The 18194-nt window shown below is 29.0% G+C and overlaps 1 protein-coding gene and 1 long non-coding RNA gene across 7 annotated transcripts in view; one reads left to right on the top strand and one right to left on the bottom strand.

The window, feature by feature from the left end:
• Positions 1-10589: 10589 nt before the first annotated feature.
• LOC107456409 (uncharacterized) lies at positions 10590-13695 on the bottom strand. Its single transcript, XR_015429221.1, has 3 exons — positions 13436-13695; positions 12431-12576; positions 10590-11811 (listed from the first exon to the last, which is right to left on the bottom strand). It is a non-coding gene; the product is annotated as an uncharacterized LOC107456409 (long non-coding RNA).
• Positions 13690-18194, top strand: part of LOC147816842 (GPI-anchor transamidase component PIGS-like) — a 31055-nt gene continuing 26550 nt past the window's right edge. The window contains exons 1-2 of one of the 6 annotated variants that reach the window (XM_087151766.1): positions 13690-13945; positions 16495-16610. The gene's annotated coding sequence lies outside the window, so the exon portion shown is untranslated. The other 5 variants (XM_087151760.1, XM_087151777.1, XM_087151772.1 and 2 more) reach the window with 5 other exon arrangements.

Raw genomic sequence — 18194 nt, forward strand, 5'->3', positions numbered from 1 at the left:
TGTTGAATTAGATAAACTACTATAAAAAAATTATTAAGAAAAAAGCTTTTTTATCGCGTTGAACAAAAAATAAAGATTAGGTATAACTTGTAAGAATCGAGTTGAGTGTCTCACAATTTTCCTGATATTATGATCATTTTGTTGAAAAGTTTATCTTATAATGTGTCATTAGAATTTCTTATAAATTTTTTTTTAAAGAAAGCAGATGAAAAGACATTGGTTAATTGAATGTTATTTTTTTTCATAACCACCGTTGAACGGGTAACACATTTCTGAGTTAACGCATATCAATGTTCAATTCTGTAGCCTTAAAATTTGAACCCAACCCAGAAAACAAGGAAACTCCTGGGACAAGCATTGCGAAAATCTAGCCTTCGTGCAGGACTTTTTGAAGAAACTAATCACACTTACGATAAGTAGGTATGTATATACCCCTTGCCTTTAGGATATAAATAGTAGAAACGCATGACCAGTTAGTAGAACAATGTGTATGTTTGAGTAGTTTTAAAGTTACGGTAGTGATTTTTATATGTTATAACCGTCGTTGAACAGCCGACCCACTTTTGTTTTGTGTTTACGACTACTAATGTTCAACTCCGTAGACTTGTACTTTTGAACCAATCCAGAAGAAGGTAACTCTTGGATCAGTACCCCTAGAGCAGTTGCCCCCCTCCCTCCAAGCTCTTGGGCGCATTCTTGGGCAAATTCTAAATCCCCCCCCCCCAAACTATTCGTTTTATTTAGGGTAAAAATTCTAAATAAAACGAATCTATCTATTTGGCACCTTCCAATGAGGTGAACCGGGGTTCAATCCTGGCGATGGCTGGTCGATACGAATTCCGCATCCGGCTTGCACTGACCACTGTGCTGATATGAGATATCCTCAGTGGTAGACGGATCCCCTAGCCGGCAGGCTAACCGTGGGAGGTGTCTTCCTCTCCATGTAACGCAAATGCGGGTTGGTTCCATCAAAAAGTCCTCACAAAGGCAAATTTCTCCCAATATTTGATCCATGAGTTTCCTTGTCTTCTGGATTGGGTTCAAAATTACAACGCTACGTAGTTGAACATTAGTAAACGTAAACCCAAAAATTGGATCGACTGTTCAACGACGGTTATAATATAAAAATAAAATAAAATAATTCAACTTATTGTTATAGTCAATTAGCTGGATAGAAAAATAAACGAGCATATCTTTTTATTTCATCGCATTAACCTAAACAAATCGTGAATTTAATGCTACAAAATATAGGTTGTTCCGTAAAAACTGCCTCGATGTATATTTTTAGTACCCTTTTAAAAAATAAAAGTCATAAAAGTCTGCATAGTGGGAGTCGTGAATTTAATAGAGAGGAAAAAGAAAGAAAACGCTATCAATCGCCGCCTGAGGGTTTCGATCTGAAAACATCAAAACTTGGTTCACTGATAGAGGAAATATGGAGAGTTATAAAGCAATTATTAAAAACACCAAGTTTAAACCGTATTCAAAGTGGTTTTAATATTTTCTCTACCAACTTCATTCTTATAATGGTTCGATTCTGACAAAAAAAAAAAAAATATTTTTCTCTCTATCGCTGAAATATCGATTTGAGACTTCGAATGGTCATTTTTTTTAAAGGATTCTGAAAGTTCATAATAAAAACTTTTTTACAAACAAACTGCATGTTTTGGATGTTTTAAATCCTCGGATTTCGAATTCATAACAAACTTAAAATAATAATAATAAATCTAGCTCGACCTCTTCGTATTTCACTCAAGGAAAAATGAAAAAATAGAATCCTTGAATATTAATAAATAAAATTTTTAAAGTTATTTTTAATCATATAAGAAATATTTTCAACTCGAAAAATTAACGTATTTTAGTCTGTTTTTTTTTAAATTCGTTTTTATGCGATAAGGTAAAATGAAATTTAATTCATTAAAACCAGCATACAAACACTCCCCCCCCCCCCCCCCCACTACCATAAAAAAAATTTTTTCAAGTATTTCTCTTTATTTCAAGAGAAGAATAAATCACATCATAATCATATCTGTACCGCAGTGGACTGATCATTAAGACACGGTTCCCAGCAGATCACCGAAGTCAAGCATCACTGGCTGCGGTCAGTGTGCTGGAGGGTGACCACTTGGATCCGTCTGCGTAGGGACCGAGGGTGTGCGGTATGGGTCCTCGTTAAACTGTTCGACCGTGAAGTGCTCGACTTCGCGTGCAGGTCGTTAGGCTACCGAAGCAGGGGTGCCATCCCCTCTGCAGAGAATCAAAATTGTGATTTCTCTTCGGATCATCCTCAGGGATGTTTCCCATACCGTCGATAATAGCCCATTGTGCAGCTCTAGTGCGACGTAAATTAACAACAACAACATAATCATATCTTGAAGGATGGGTTTTCAAAACAATAAGATTAAAATCAAAGTCGTTAGCCCCGCAGTGGACTGATCGCTTAGACACGGTTCCCAGCAGATCACCGAAGTCAAGCTTCATAGCCGAAGTCAGTCATTTTTAAAAAGATACTACGATCATCAATCATTGAATTAGCGACCTTTTCCCCAATGCAAATACATCGTAACCCTCTCAAGGTGCAATTTTTTTCTACGCGCATCGTTGAATTTGATTGGTTAACAAATTCAAGGCTTAGGCGAAGCGCTGTTATTGGAATCTGTATTAATGTTTTAATTTTCCGGTGATTTTACAACACTCAAATTAAAAGAATACTTTTTTTATAGTTTAGCTACATAGAATTAACTAATCTTTAAAAAGATAGTTTAACATTTCACACCAATATCTACTATTACAACAACAAAAGCTTTAAAAATTCAAAAATTCTAAGATTATAATAGGTATCAAAACAGGGGCAATTAATTAAATAATATGCCGACAACCTGTAATGTTTCTCGAAAGTCCAAGAGGAAATAGTAAACATTATTCATTGTTAATAAATCTACAATATTTAATTTGTTGTTGTTGGTGTTACTTTACGTCGCACTAGAGCTGCACAATGGGCTATTGGCGACGGTCTGGGAAACATCCCGGAGGATGATCCGAAGACATGCCATCACAATTTTGATCCTCTGCGGAAGGGATGGCACCCCCGCTTCGGTAGCCTGACGACCTGCGCGCGAAGTCGAGCACTTTACGGTAGCACAGTTTAACGAGGACCAATACCGCACACCCTCGGTCCCTACGCAGACTGATCCAAGTGGTCACCCACCCGCACACTGACAGTAGCCAGTGATGCTTGACTTCGGTAATCTGCTGGGAACCGTGTCTTAACGATCAGTCCACTGCGGGACATATTTAATTTAAAGATAAACTAATTTACTTTATTCAATGCAGACTAACTAATTTACAAGCTTTGAGAGATAATTTATTTTATTAAAACTGTAATGTTTTGCTTATTTCTGCCCATTTTGTGAATGAGTTAAAATTTTTTTAATGTCAAAATAACGTGAGTTAGATTAAAGCGAATAATTGTCTTCTACCATTTTCACTTATAAACAACTTGGGTTTTGGTGGTAGTGAAGTAGATATTCGCCTAAGATTAGAAGGAAGTGAAGGTCCTATCTTCCCGGTGGCAACAGAATTCCAAGAACTTACCCTCTTTCAGGTTTACCTTAGTCGAGTAGTTTATCTCACTATTGGCGTATCTCTAAAGAGCGCAAAAATTTGAAATTTCTTATCCTGTCTATGATTGGACAGATTTATTACTGTCTGTAAGGCTTTAGAACGCCTTACGTCAAAGTATCTTGCATACGTGACTGTCATTAACAATGTATTTCTTAACTTGGAAATAGATTCGTAGTTGCACAAAGATATTATTTAGTCTTACTCAAGTCATTTTATTATGATATTGAACAGAAAAAGATTATATTACTTCACCATTTATGTCTTTAGTAATCACATTAAAAGGTGAATTTTAATAAACATGATTTTAACATTCATATCGCTTGATTGATTGTTATCGTTAAAAAAATTTGAAAATAATCTTAAAATAAATTTAGACTATCATTTAACAAACATTAAAGATGTTCGTTAATTAAGCTTTTAGAAAAACAGTTGTTTATTTAAAAAAAAAAAAAAAGGGGGGATATTATTTATTTCCAGGAAATATTTGCTAGGCAATAGCATTAGTGTTTCATTATACTATAAAATTTAACGTCAAGAGTAAAAATCTGAAACACATTATAAATTAATGAAAATTTTTAAAAATGAAAAGTGAAGGGAATAAAGACAAAACATAATTTTTAAGAGATTTAACTCTGTAAAATGCTGTAGGCAAGAAACTTGATTGCCAATATATTTCCAAAGATTTAAAATCCTAATTCATTCAATTAATCCGCAAACCGGGGAAGGTTTTCGTGGTTTTCCTCTCCATGTAAGGCAAATGGGGGGATAGTAGGCTGCTCAACAATGGTTATAAAATAAAATAAATTAGAACCTATGTTTAAATTATCTAATTATTTGTATTTAAAATACATTAATTTAATTTCAATTTTGTCTATTTGATTATATAAAAAACTGTAGAGCATGAAAAGCTATAATCAATTCATAGTCCATTTTTTTAAAGGGGCCTTTTGCTTCTATTATTTATATATCAAATGTTTAATTTTCTAAGTATTATTTATTTTGTAAACAAGAGAATTTTTTTTTTAATTGTGTAGTAAATTTTGCATTTATTCTTTTGACAGCAAAAATTTTATTAATTCGTAGTTTAATTACATTTATGTAATTCCCTTTTATTTGTGCAGATAGGAAATGTGCAACTTTCTTGAGAACTTAATTTTTTTTCATTATGTTTGATTAAGACAATGAAGTTTAACTTGTTTATTTATTAAGGTTGGTTGGGATAAACTCCCAAAAACTCCATGTCTTTAAAAGGCTTAAAAAGGTTTTATATATCTTCAGATGTTTTAGCATTATCTTTAGTTTTGTGATAAACAGTGAAACCGAAGGAGGTAATTTCAGATCCGTGAAAAATTACTTGACTTGAAAAAAAATGAAAAGTTTAGGAACTTATTAATATTAATTTAAAAATTCAAAACATACATTTCCTTTTTTTTTTCTTCGTAATTGCACACACAAACAATAAAATCCTAAATCAATGAATTTAACTACAATATAAGACTTATAAATTTATGGAACTGCCAGTAGGAACCCACCAGCTCCATTAATCATGCTTACGTACGATTTTTTTTACATTTATCATAAAAACGAATATTTTTTATGCCTAAACAATTAAAGAGGAACAAGTTTTGAGCGTTATTTAATATTTTAAAATATGAAGGAAATCAAAACTTGCTTCTGCTTTCGAAACACAAAAGCAAAATTTATATATTTACTTGAAAAAATTACATCTTTAGTAACAAAAAAAATTAACAATTTTAACTATTAATTATCTAATAATTAAAATTTCAAAGCATAACTGCATAAGTACGCGTGTCGTGTGCAAATTAAATGAATAACTGCTTTAATTTCTTGTTTTATGTGTTTTAATTTAAAAATTTTTTCTTGTTTAAACAATAAGTGCTGCACTACTATTTTACTCAGATTTTCTTATACGTATTTTTGCTGGAGTAGAAAGTTTAAAATTGAAGAACTTGTTTTTTAGGACAACATTAACGTAAATAACGGCCACATCAGGGCGACTAAGCATAAGTAGTGATTTAAAAATAGTCTGGCAGTTAAAAAATGGAACTTTATGCATAAGAAATGCAATTGTAAATTCGATAGTAACTTTTCCTTCGAAAATGTATCCCATTTTATTATTTTTATTAAAAAAGAAAGTTGAAATTGTTAAGAATATTTTATAATATTGTGAAATTTGGTTTATTTCAAGTTTAAAATTTTTCTTTTTTCGAAATCATCCTTGTAAATTTTACCATACTTTACTTTAAGAAATACTTGAAAAGAATGCCTTATATCACCAATATGAAGTTTTTTTTAATCATTTAAAACTTTCAAGTTCTGAAAAAAATGGCCTTAGTTAAAAATGTTACAATCAGCCACTGGAGCGAAATTTCCGAAATTCGCCATATATCCTAGAAAAGCAATATCCTAGAGGGATGAATACAGCATTTTCCAAAAGTAATATTTTAACTTTAAACTGCTCTTTAGTATGATTTTCAAAGACCTACCTAACAAATTACCAAAAATTTCACTAGATAACATTAAAAACATAGACATTTTTTATTTCTCACTTAGAGACTGTATTTTGTTTTTAAAAAAATCAAAAAGGTTTTCTCTAGCAATTTGGAACCATACTTAACAGTTATTTTGACGAGGAAATAGACTAATCTTGTATTCCTTTACGAAATATTAAAAAGTAATCTTACCTCGAAAATTTGTTGTAAGTCACTACAACTTAATTCAGGGTTCCCACTTTTTTAACAAAGCAAAATTTAAGAACTCTTAAGGACTTCTTTCTGAAAAAAATTAAGTATTTGTTTTGAAAAACTAAGGGCATTAAATATAGTATAATAATTGTTCATCCTAAAATTTACATATGCCCCCAGTGACAGTGACAATTTATGTATTTTTTTAAATAAATAAATAAATAATAAGAGAGAAATTTCATTATAATTTAAGTACTGATACAATTGTATTCATTACCAGGAAAATTTCGCGAACCCGAGCTTGGTTTGTTTGAGTGGGCCCACTTAAAGAAACTCACTTCTTACCAAGGTGGTGTTTTTTCAAAATTTATTGAACGAGATCATTAGGTTTTGCTTGAAAAGCATAATAATTGTCCTTAGAACAAGACTTTTTTAATAATTAAAGAAAAACTAACTTGATACATAAATTGGTATTTATTCAACTCATTTTAAGAGCATACTAATGTGCCGTTAATTATAATGGGAAAATAAAATGACTGTCCTTAATAAAACAACGAGGATTCTTAAACCTTGCGAATATTTTTTAGTTTATATAAAATAATAATTGTAATTGTTAATAAAATTTCCATTACAAGTGAGCTTTGAATATAATTAATATTGCATTTTTTTAAAAATATTTAGACTTATTACAGTGCTTTAAATTAAAAATTAAATTAAACTACTTCATTTATAAAAAAATATCTATTTTTATGAAGTGAAATTATTATGTAAATTAGGGGTGTGGAACAAGCGGCCCGACAAACTTTAAAGTGCGACTTGCTCTAGCAACTTGAAAAAAATAAAAAGATTAATGCAATTTTTTTTCGAAAATTTATAATTGCGCATTTAGGTTTCTGACGCAATAATCTCTCTCAATGTAGTTTTTCGATTGCTTTTTTCCGTTAGTTAATACTGCGAATTTGCGCATAGTTTTCACAATACCAATATTTTTAATACGACTATAGATCATTTCGAATTTTGTTTATTACTTTTGACCCTCTTCGTGTATACTGATTTTATGATAAATCCAATGACTTTTCGCTAGGTACTACGCTTTTCCCCGTGATTTAAAAAATCCTGACATGTATAGTTTCACGGAACACGAGTTATGAATCACGATTTAAAATAATAATTTTTTACGTGCTCTAATTGTGCCGATTTTGACATAAATATTAGAGGTTAAATGTTATTTTCTTCTTCCTTTTTCGGCAGCTATTGATGTATTGTGATTTTGAATATCCCGATATTTTAACACATATTACAACTCATGAAATTCGATTCTATTTTTTTTGGTAATTTAAAAAGTATTTACGTATTTTAGCAAAATCGACACCTCCCCAAAGAGAATAATAATAATAAATAAATAAAAACGAGTTGTATACATTTATATTGAACGTGAATCCCTTTTGCAGGAGAACATTTCAATACACGTGCACAATTCTATAGTATCATGAACTTGTGCATGTTCAATAACACATATCCAACCTATTCTTTTTCGTGATCGCATGATTTAAAAATCACATGTCGTGATTCGTGTGTTTTTAAAATCATGCGTTTTGATTCTTCTCGTAAATAAGTCACACATCGTGATTCGTATTCTGGTGTTTAAAAAATCATACGCTGTGAATCTTCTTCTCGCAATTTTAAAAATCACACATCTCGATTTGTATTCACGCTATTTAAATATCACACATAACAATTCGTGAAGTGATTTAAAAATCACACACCACTCTTCGCATTCTCACGATTTAAAAATAAGGAAAGGAAGAGCACCATGTGAGACAAATTCCAAACACTGAATAAGTTATTTGCCCTTAGTTTTAAACTGATCACAAGATTAGTTTCTGCAGAAAGACTTGTTTTCCAGAATGAATTGGGCATGTTCTAGAGATTGCGGAATAATTTTTAAACAAAATTATTAAATTTTCATTTAACAGCCCGAAAAAGCTATCAGATGATCAAGTAGATAAAATTATCACAATATTTGAAAATTTTGCAAATTGCAGGTTAACCCGTAAGAAATTTTTTAAGCCATGTGCTATTTAGATGGACCATCTTGTATCATTTATGATCATATGCTGGGAAATTTGTATATCCCCAAATTTTAACAGTAAAAAAGTGTAATCAAGATGAGTAGCGTAATGTAAATTTTAATTAGTTGTTAATATATATGTGTATTAATTGTAAGTTGTGTCATGTTAAAAAGTATTGGTCATAAAGAGTTGTAAACAATTATCTTAATAGTTTTTTATTATTAAGGTAAATAATTCCTTCAAAATTAATGGTTTATTTTCTTTTCTCTTATAATTTATTTAAAATGTTTTAAAGTTGGAGTATATTGTCTACTAAATGTTGAATCTTATTTCGCCCTGCAAAGGTTTTGCTTTAATTAAACTAACATTTAATTTATCAACTAGAATATTTAATTTTTTTAAAATTTAATTGTATGAACATTAAAAATTTTTAATGTTAAATTTATCGTTAAATGAACTTTAATATTTTGTAATGTGACAAAAAAAGCATGAATTTTCTCATTATTTTGCAATTTATCTAAATTTTTTCCTGATAATTGATTCTATTTTTTCCCTAAGTAATCAGTTTTTAATTTTAAACACTTAAAGATATTTAATTTCATGCAAACGTATTACATGGTTAACATGTCGTTCTAAATGCTTGTCATGCGGCCTTTCAATGGTCAATCTGCTGTGAATGTGGCCCTTCACTCAAAAAGGCTGTGCCTCCCTATGCGAATTATTATGCTATTTTTTACACATCTTCAAAAAAAGAATTTTTTACCCGTCTATTTATAAAATGAATTATAGAAACATTTTATAGGATTAAAATACAATTAAACTTGAGAGGATTTATAATTTTCGAGCAAAGATATCGCATATATTAGTTCTCAATGTTACATATAAATAAAATTGTCTAAAAAGATTTTTCATGGTCAGAAAATTGTTAAGGTTCCTTTATTAAAATATAAATTTAATTTTTCATAATTCTCTACTATTGTTATGATTCAGTTCATTAAAAGTAGAAAGCGATTTAAATATTTTGAAATTATTACTAAATGGCAAATATGTTACATTAATTTTTATAATTAGCTATATATAAAATTATTTCCAGCCAAAACTGTAATTAGGAATTAATTTCACATATTACTAAATAATTTGGCAAAAAACATTTATCTTTTGCTTACAGCTGGTACAATGGTGCACCCTAAGCAAAGGGTTAACTAATTTTAAAGCAGCCATTTTCCATAAGGGGTTCCATTTTAAGCAAAAGAAAGAATTTAAAAAAAAAACCAATACATTCATGAAAGGACATCTCTTCTCGTCTCTCTAAAATGTTCTACTCTTGATGCAAGGAGATAAAAAAAAAAAAAACGAATCATTGTTTCTAATATTTTTGTAAGACTAAAAAATTGTTTCAGCTTCAATAATTAAAATGAGATTATTGCATAAAATTGTTTTTTATTTTTATTAGTGCTTACTTAATTTTGATTTATTATATTTGAACAGTTTCGTATACTGGAGATTCGATGGTTATTTGAATAAAAAAAATGGAATAAATTTGAATATGAGCTTCTAACAACTTATTTATGCCAAGAAAACATATTACAGGGGAAAACTTATAGAATTAATTTCCCAACTGTGCGTAGTGTTTAAAATATTATTTTCTGCAATGGACACTAGCTTCAATAACTATTTGCAAAAAAAAAACAAACAAACTAGAAACTTAAAACAAGATTCTACAGGCCTGCACATTAGTTTAATAACAACCCTTTAATTACTAAGGCAACACAATTTTCAGAGTGCTATTTCTAGAAATATTTAAGACAAAAATGTTTGGTAATTTTGTTTAAATTTAATACTTTTGTATAAATGCAGCAACATTGAGCAAGTCAGCACCATTACAATTAAAGTTTTGTTGCACACAGTGATTAGTAAAGCGTTAGTCAGGTAATGAAAATGTGGCATCTTTTTTGAAACATTACTTAAAACTGTCTATTAAGTTAAGAATCAATTTGATATTGGAAATTCTAAATACATAATTTATGAACATAAATAGTTTTTATACTTAGAATTCTGTAAAATGATGCATAAAGTTTCAATGAGATAAAATTTTAACTAAACATTCTCTCTTTGAAAAAAGAAAAAAATTTTGTAAAAATTATACAACTTGCAAAAAATAGTAGGTGCTGCTGACAGGATATATTATTAAAAGGTACATTAACTCGGTAGTGTGAGAATTGGAAATTTATTAAAAAACATGTATATAAACACAGTAATTGTTGAACAAAAACCAAGCACAATAGTTTTATTATATACATGACATACAAATACATTCTAAAACACTGTTGTCCTTCAAAAGGTAACACTGAAGTTTTAAACAGGCTCCTCTTTCAGAAATTAACCGGATTTGAATATACAGCTGATTGAACAAACTTTCATCACCTAGGACAGACAAGATGTTTAATGATGACAGGCTGTTCCAGCTTTCACCACTAGGCTAAGTCAATGCTTGTAAATTTGGCTCTGCAACTCTCCTCAGAAAGAACAGACCTGAAATTCAACTTTTAAAACAGGCATGATTGCAACCATTTTCCACATCACCCAAGAGCAGGGCTGTAAACTCTTTATGCTTTTATAAAGTGAAATTTAAAATTTTTACTTTCACAATTTTTTAAAATGAAACTCTTAACACTTTATAAATAAGCTCTACAGGTAAATACAGCTCTGCTCAAGAGGTACGGTTGCACAGATGCGTTGACCCCTTTTATTAGGTTGTTCCAAAAACATATTTAAAAACTGATTATTATACTTAAAATACGAAACACTCTATAATTATGCAAATTTCTTTTTTATTTAAAATGATTAAATATCTATAAAAAAAAACCTTTAAAACAACATTGCATAGGGTTTAAAATTTTTATAATCCATTATCCCAATAGAAAACCAGGAACAAGTAATAAGTACACTATAATCTATGGAACAACCTAACAGCATATAGCAAGGCGGGTTCCCCAAGAGGCATATATTCCTTTTGTGTCATGACCATTTAATACTTATTCTCACTTAAATCTTTGAATTCCTTTACCCTTAACTTGAAAAGAAGAAACGTTTACATTTATAGATATTTTAGGCCTTACATTACTTTGTGTTATAAAATTCTTAAACAAGAATGGCAGTCGCTCAAATTTATCAAAAAAGGTAAAGAATGTTATGGATTTTATAAAATCTTTAGGCACTCATTGTTGGTAAAAACGGTCATGACACTATACAATAGAACACCATTTATAAATCTCCAAAAAACAAGAATTAAAGGGCAAAAACATGAATAAACATTTTTTATACTATACCCTTCTAGGATTGTTCAACAAAATTTCCTAATCTTTCATACTGTTATATTGGCTCTACAATTCACAAGCAATCAATAGAACCTGAAATTAAAGTTATCAAGATTATTTATTTATAAAATACTTAAAATGATTATGAAAAACTGCTTCTACTACAGTGGTTTTAAATCTTTATCAAAATAGTGGGAAAGAACCCCAGCATTATAAAAATAATATCTAAAGACATTAGTGAGTTTATAAACAAATAAAAGTATATTTTATTTTGAAATCATAAAATAAGAGGAATGAAATTTTTTTGATTCATTAACAATTACAAATCAGAAATTTGTGTTTGGCAGTTTAATGCACATTCCTGGAGTTTTGGGTATAAATATAAAAGCTGAAAATTAAATAAATAGAGAGAAATACGGTTTCCATTGAAACAGAAGCTAGAAAAAGCATAAACATTGAAAAGATTGATGAATCACATTCTTTCTTAACAAATTCAGCTATTCTATTTTTTTTATTTTGAAAAACGTAACAGAAAATGTACATATTTTCAGGAACCTTCACATAATTTATTCAAGATATAACAACTAAAAAATAAAAATCGTTATTCATAGAAAACCCTTTTCTTTAAAACACAACCACTGAGTTCTATTAAAAGGTAAAGGCACAGTTTCAGTCTATCAATAAATAGATGTGAATTAGACGGGGTACTTACCAATATGTAGAGCAACCACATCAAATCCACTAAACTCCTTTAAACATTTAATTTTAAATCCTGGAAAGTTTGCGACCTAGAACTACATCAGGAACATGGGGTTTCAAATATTTCAACATTGAATCCCTGATTACATAAGCCTTCATCTAAATGAAAATTTAGATAAAAAAAATGATATATTAGAAAAAATGATATATTAGAAAAACATGCTTAAACACATACTAGATCACAGAGTGTTAACTAATTAAATTCTTTTAGTTTATTTGTATTTCCTTTTCATACATTAAAATTATTTAAATGTAGTTAATTATAAATCATATTTTTGATTTTAACAAATGAAACAAAATTATGAGCTAAAATTACACCTTAATATGATTGAAATATGCATTCAATATTACAGGTATTATACAATACTGAGTTATAAATTACACCACAACTTTTAATAGCTCAGATCACATGTTTTTTGTAAGCAAATGCATGCCCGCCACCTAAACACATTTTGCTATAACAGTCTAAATTATGATATCCGAAGATACAACACAGAAGATTTATGTACCATAATATATTGCAGAAATGTAGTCATACATTATTTACTGAACTCTTACATTTATAGAAAAAATTGCACAATATTAACAATTAAGAGATTACAATATTTAACTCTAATAAAGGCAACGCGTGATAAAATAAATAGATGAATAGTATAGAATAGAGTATTTAAAATCCAAAACTATAAATGAAACTTTTGAAAATAATAAAACCCTACAACATACCATAACAGATCTGATAACATGCTTGCGGAATTGAATATAATCACGGTTTCTTTATATTAGCTATACGTTTATTCAACATTTACACGTTCATAGGGGAAAAAAAAACATTTAACTATATCAATAATCGAGCGATTATAATATTTATAAATATAAGATTTAACACGTGATGTAATAAACAAATACAACATAAAAATTGAATATTTTTAAATTCAAAACTTATAATAAATAAACTTACCATAAGAGATTATCCAAGTCTAAAAACCAAGTATTAATTACTAAAATTAATAAAATCAATGTATATCAATAGCGAATCTAAAACACGTGCTACAATGACTACGAATATGGAGCCAAAGCACAAAGCAGGGTAAAAGCACTGACTGGCGACTAAAACAGCAAATAATGTAGCCACGAGAATTAAAATAGTAACCTTTTAATCGTTGCCACCACATAAAACAGACCTTCACTTCCTTTTAATCTTAGGCGAAAATCTACAAAAATCGTTTTGGTGGAGGGTCTCTTGTTTTAAAATATTGTGGTATATAATAAATACACAATTCGTGATACTTTCATAACACATAAATAACTAAACTGATCTGTTTTGTGTAATTATTATACATGTTAGTTTTGACGAGTTTGAAATGATAATGTTTAATCAATTAAGGACGTATGCTGTTCATGAACAAATACTTGCTGGGGGAAAGAATAAACGTATGCTTTCCAAGATGATTGATAATTAAAAAAAAAAGTTGATACTCTTTTCTAATTCTTTTTATGCAAGTTTCGAACTCTCGAGCTTTCCCCACCCCCTTTTTATTTATAGAATATTTATATTTGCATCAAATTAGCTTTTACATTTGTTAACTACAATATATATATCTATTTTTAAACAAAATTTTTACAATTAATAATGTTGTTTTATGTCTTGATTTTTTACAATATGAAAAACAATAATGTAACAGTACCTGTTCCAAATAACTTTGCCCATCAGCTGCAGGGACCATCTAGTGGTGGAAGGCAAGAAACTTTTAATAGCATTTTTCACTTATAGATCCAAAAAATGTGATGAATACTTCAAATAATTTTTTTATCAGAGAAATATCTATAGCATTTGGGTAAATTATCCAGTTAGTAGTTCCTATTACACATAAATGGTATTTCTAAGGACATTGCACTGTTTTTCTATTTGTGAAACTTATAGCACTATTCATTTCTAGTTTTAAAATACACTATTTCTGTTAGAAAAGAATGGTGGCAGAATCGCAGCAACATTGTCACAGAATGTTACAGAGTTCTTGCAGAAACAATTTTTTTTTAGAAAGTAAAAAATTTTGGTTCTCTTTCAGCAGAAGTTTTTGAAAAAAAAAATGTCTTTCAAATTATACTAAAAAGATGCCTTTATTGCAAATCGGAGGGGAAAAAAATGTCCGCAATTTTTCAATTCTTGTTTGAGAAAATTGAAAAATAAAGATCATTGAAACGAAAAATTTTGGTATTCTTTTTTTTCACCGATTTTATGATTTTTAATTTTTTTTTTATGTGATGATGATTTACGAAATGCAAAAAAGAAATAATTAGTGTGTTTTTCTCTTACAAAATGGGACAATGTCGCCGAGATATTAGAATGAGAAAAATATTCATATTCATTTTAAAAATAATACATACAATTTTATTATACGCAAATAAGGTTTTCTTTATGAATACAACATTCCTGTTATATCATTAATAACATGTATTAGTTATTAAAAAGTATCTTGCTGAAAGATATTAGCGCTAGAGAGGTTTGTCGCAGAAAGCCAGAAAAATTCTGCCACAGGGAATAGAATAATGTTTACTCTGATCATAAATCATAATTATTGCTTATCATAATTCCTTATAGTTGTATTCCATGATTAATTCTAATCCTGACAATTTGTAATTAAAATTATGATCTAAGTACTGGATTAATAATACATTTTTTTTAAGCTCGGCGTTGCACTTAATCTTTTTTTTTTCTCTCTCCATATTTTGTTACTTAATTTTTTATGCATACTTACGGCAAAAAATGGCATTTGAATTTTATGGAAAAGGTGAGTTACTTTCCTCTTTTATATCCTGAGAGTCTTGTCTTGACCAATATTTTATATACTCCCTTTACGATGTCGACGCTTTATACATAGGCGTGCACAACCTTTATGAGTGAAGGGCCACTCGCACAGCAAGTAGATTAATGAAGGGTAGCGCGCATATTTAGTCATGTTAGCTGAAAATATCAGGGGTCTGTCTAGGTTTTTCTGAGAGGTACCTATTTTGTGAAAATTTAGACATAATTTGTGAAAAATTTAAAATTATATTAAAAAATCAGCACAAAAATATGAATTTATCGTTTCTTACGGGATACAAAAATAAAATTTTAAGAAAAAGTATTTTGTGAAACTTTTTTGATATTTTCTGGAACAATGCTGATTTAACGACTGCCAGAGCATTCAGCATCATAAGTGTTCATGTATAAATGCAATGTATTACTCAATAATAGTTGATTTCCCAGATGAAGAGTCTTTATAACACTTACCAAGTCACTGTTTTGCTTCAACAGCAATTTTCTACATCAAAGCAATGCTTAATCTGTACATGAAATTCTTTTTTAGCCATTGTTTCAAAAATTACAAAACTAGTGTCACTAAAATTAATTGCAATCTCTAAACTAATTATCAGAATGTCATTTTTTTATCCGTGATTATTGAAGATTAAATTAATAGTATTTGCTAATGTTACTTGGCTGTTGAATTTATTTTGAATAACTCTGAGCAATGCAAAAAGAAAGAAAAAAGATATTTCGGGTTCTAAGCTGCAACCTATTCTGCTTATATATAAATCCAACCTTGTGTGTTATTCATTTTTTTTTTTTTTTTTGGGTGGGGGGTTCAGTTCAGATCAAATTTTGAAGGGGATTTTTCAAAGGGTGTAAAGACAAACAAGTAATTAAAATCATCAACTATTTTTGAGATAAAACTTAAGGCAGTTCGTAACACATTCCAATCTAAATGAAAAAATAAGCTGTTTTTATAATTTCAATCTCTCCTTTGCTCTTTCTGATATCAGCTATGTAGTGGGTGAGAGTTCGAAACTGTTTTTTTTTTCCTCCCTTGAAAATTAATTTGTGACTTTTTATGAGATGTTATTACTATTTCTTTTTTTTTCAAATGCGAATGATTTCTCAATTATGTGCCAATGATTCCTTAATTATGTATTAAAAGTGATTTTAACACCTTGTATGTATGTTTCCAAAATGGTAATATCAATGCATTTATTTTTCAGGTTAAAGTATCTCCGTGTTATCAAACATTGAATGTACACTGGTAGTTACCATCTACTAGTTATGAGAAACACAAAGAAATAGCTATTGCTCTGAATTCTATATCTCCACGACTGAGGTATCACATATTGTCATGCAGAAAAATATTTGTTGAATCTTTTGGACTGAGCTTTGTAATGAATTTTTGTTGACGTTGTCTACCACGTTCTTAAAGTTAATTATAGTTCGGCCTTTTAAATTGTGACTTTGTTCATTTTTCTTGGCAAAAGAATTCGAAAAACACTATTAGCTACCAGCTGATGATAGTCAAAATTTTGTATATAACCCTTTCAAGGGGCCGTGAGTGAAAGACTTATTTACACAATATTGATACTAAAGCTGCTTAGTGTTGGTGTAGTTTTAATAATCGGAAAATATGTCAATATAATACTCGATACCTATATTAGTATATTTGGGATTTATTACATAACCTTTTAACATTTGAGTTGTGTGCGAAATACATTTATCAATAGCAGCAAACTAAACCCGGAATTTTAAAAACAAATAAAATTCTTATGAGACCTTGATAAGGACTTTGGAGCATGACTATTTCTCTATCTGATCTTTGATTTACTGTTTAAAATATTTATAAGTAGTGATGAAAAAAAGATTTCCTTCAATTCCAATTTATTAAAATATTAATATACTATTTAGCTGATAAATTATTTTTTTATTTCAGCTAATACATATTATTAACAGTGATTAAGCATCATTGTTGTCAATAATAGTATGGCAATTTTTTATAGTTTATCGAAGCAAATCAATACCTTTACTTCATTAATTTTGTCTTTCAGTACATGGTTTATTTCTTTTATTTCACTATGCATATATTACCTAAAGTAATTAACAATCATTGGCGTCAATAATAGCATGTCAATTTTTCATGTTTCTCTTAAACGAATTAACGAATTGCCTTTAAATACTTATATTTTTTTCATATATTTTTTAAAATACTTATATTTTTTTTTATATTCTTATCTAAGTATTTTTTTTTCATTTCAATTAGTGTTGATTTTAAATTATTTACTTTTACAGAAACACGTTTTGAAAGAATTGGTATAAACAAAATAAGCACACGATCAGAGATAACTTTAGGAATACTAATATGGTGACGTTGTCTATTCATGCTCTCACGTTAATGCTGAAGGTATCTGATAGAACAAATAAAAATAATTAAATGTTAAAGTAGTATAATAAATTTCCTTTTCTTATTAATCAAATAATGTTATAAGCTAATAAATATCGCTGATGTTATCTTTAAAATATTCGGTTAATTAAATTGTCTAAAGTTAATTATAAAATAGTGGATAACGCCTGACCAATTGGAAAATTTCCTTTCGTTTTTCACTCATTGATGTTGACATTTTCGCTCAATGGGCTTTCTTTGTGCTTCAAATTTTTTGCATGCCATATTGCTGTTTGGATGATTTGGCAGTACACACATAACGGATTAAATATTAATAAAATATAGTTTTCTGATTATATTTTTTGTTTCTCTTGTAACTCCTGTCATCTTTTATTTTCAAAGTTTCAATTTTCTAATTTACATAAATTTGTATTTTAATTTATGGGGAAAATATGTAAAAATTTACCATATTTTTGTGTTCTTTTTTTAATATAATTCTTATTTTCACAAATTATGTCTAAATTTTCAGGAAGTAAG

This window comes from Parasteatoda tepidariorum, chromosome 1 (genome assembly GCF_982258835.1).
Source record: "Parasteatoda tepidariorum strain Cologne lab strain chromosome 1, Ptep-v5.0, whole genome shotgun sequence".
In the NCBI taxonomy this organism is placed as follows: Eukaryota; Metazoa; Arthropoda; class Arachnida; order Araneae; family Theridiidae; genus Parasteatoda; species Parasteatoda tepidariorum.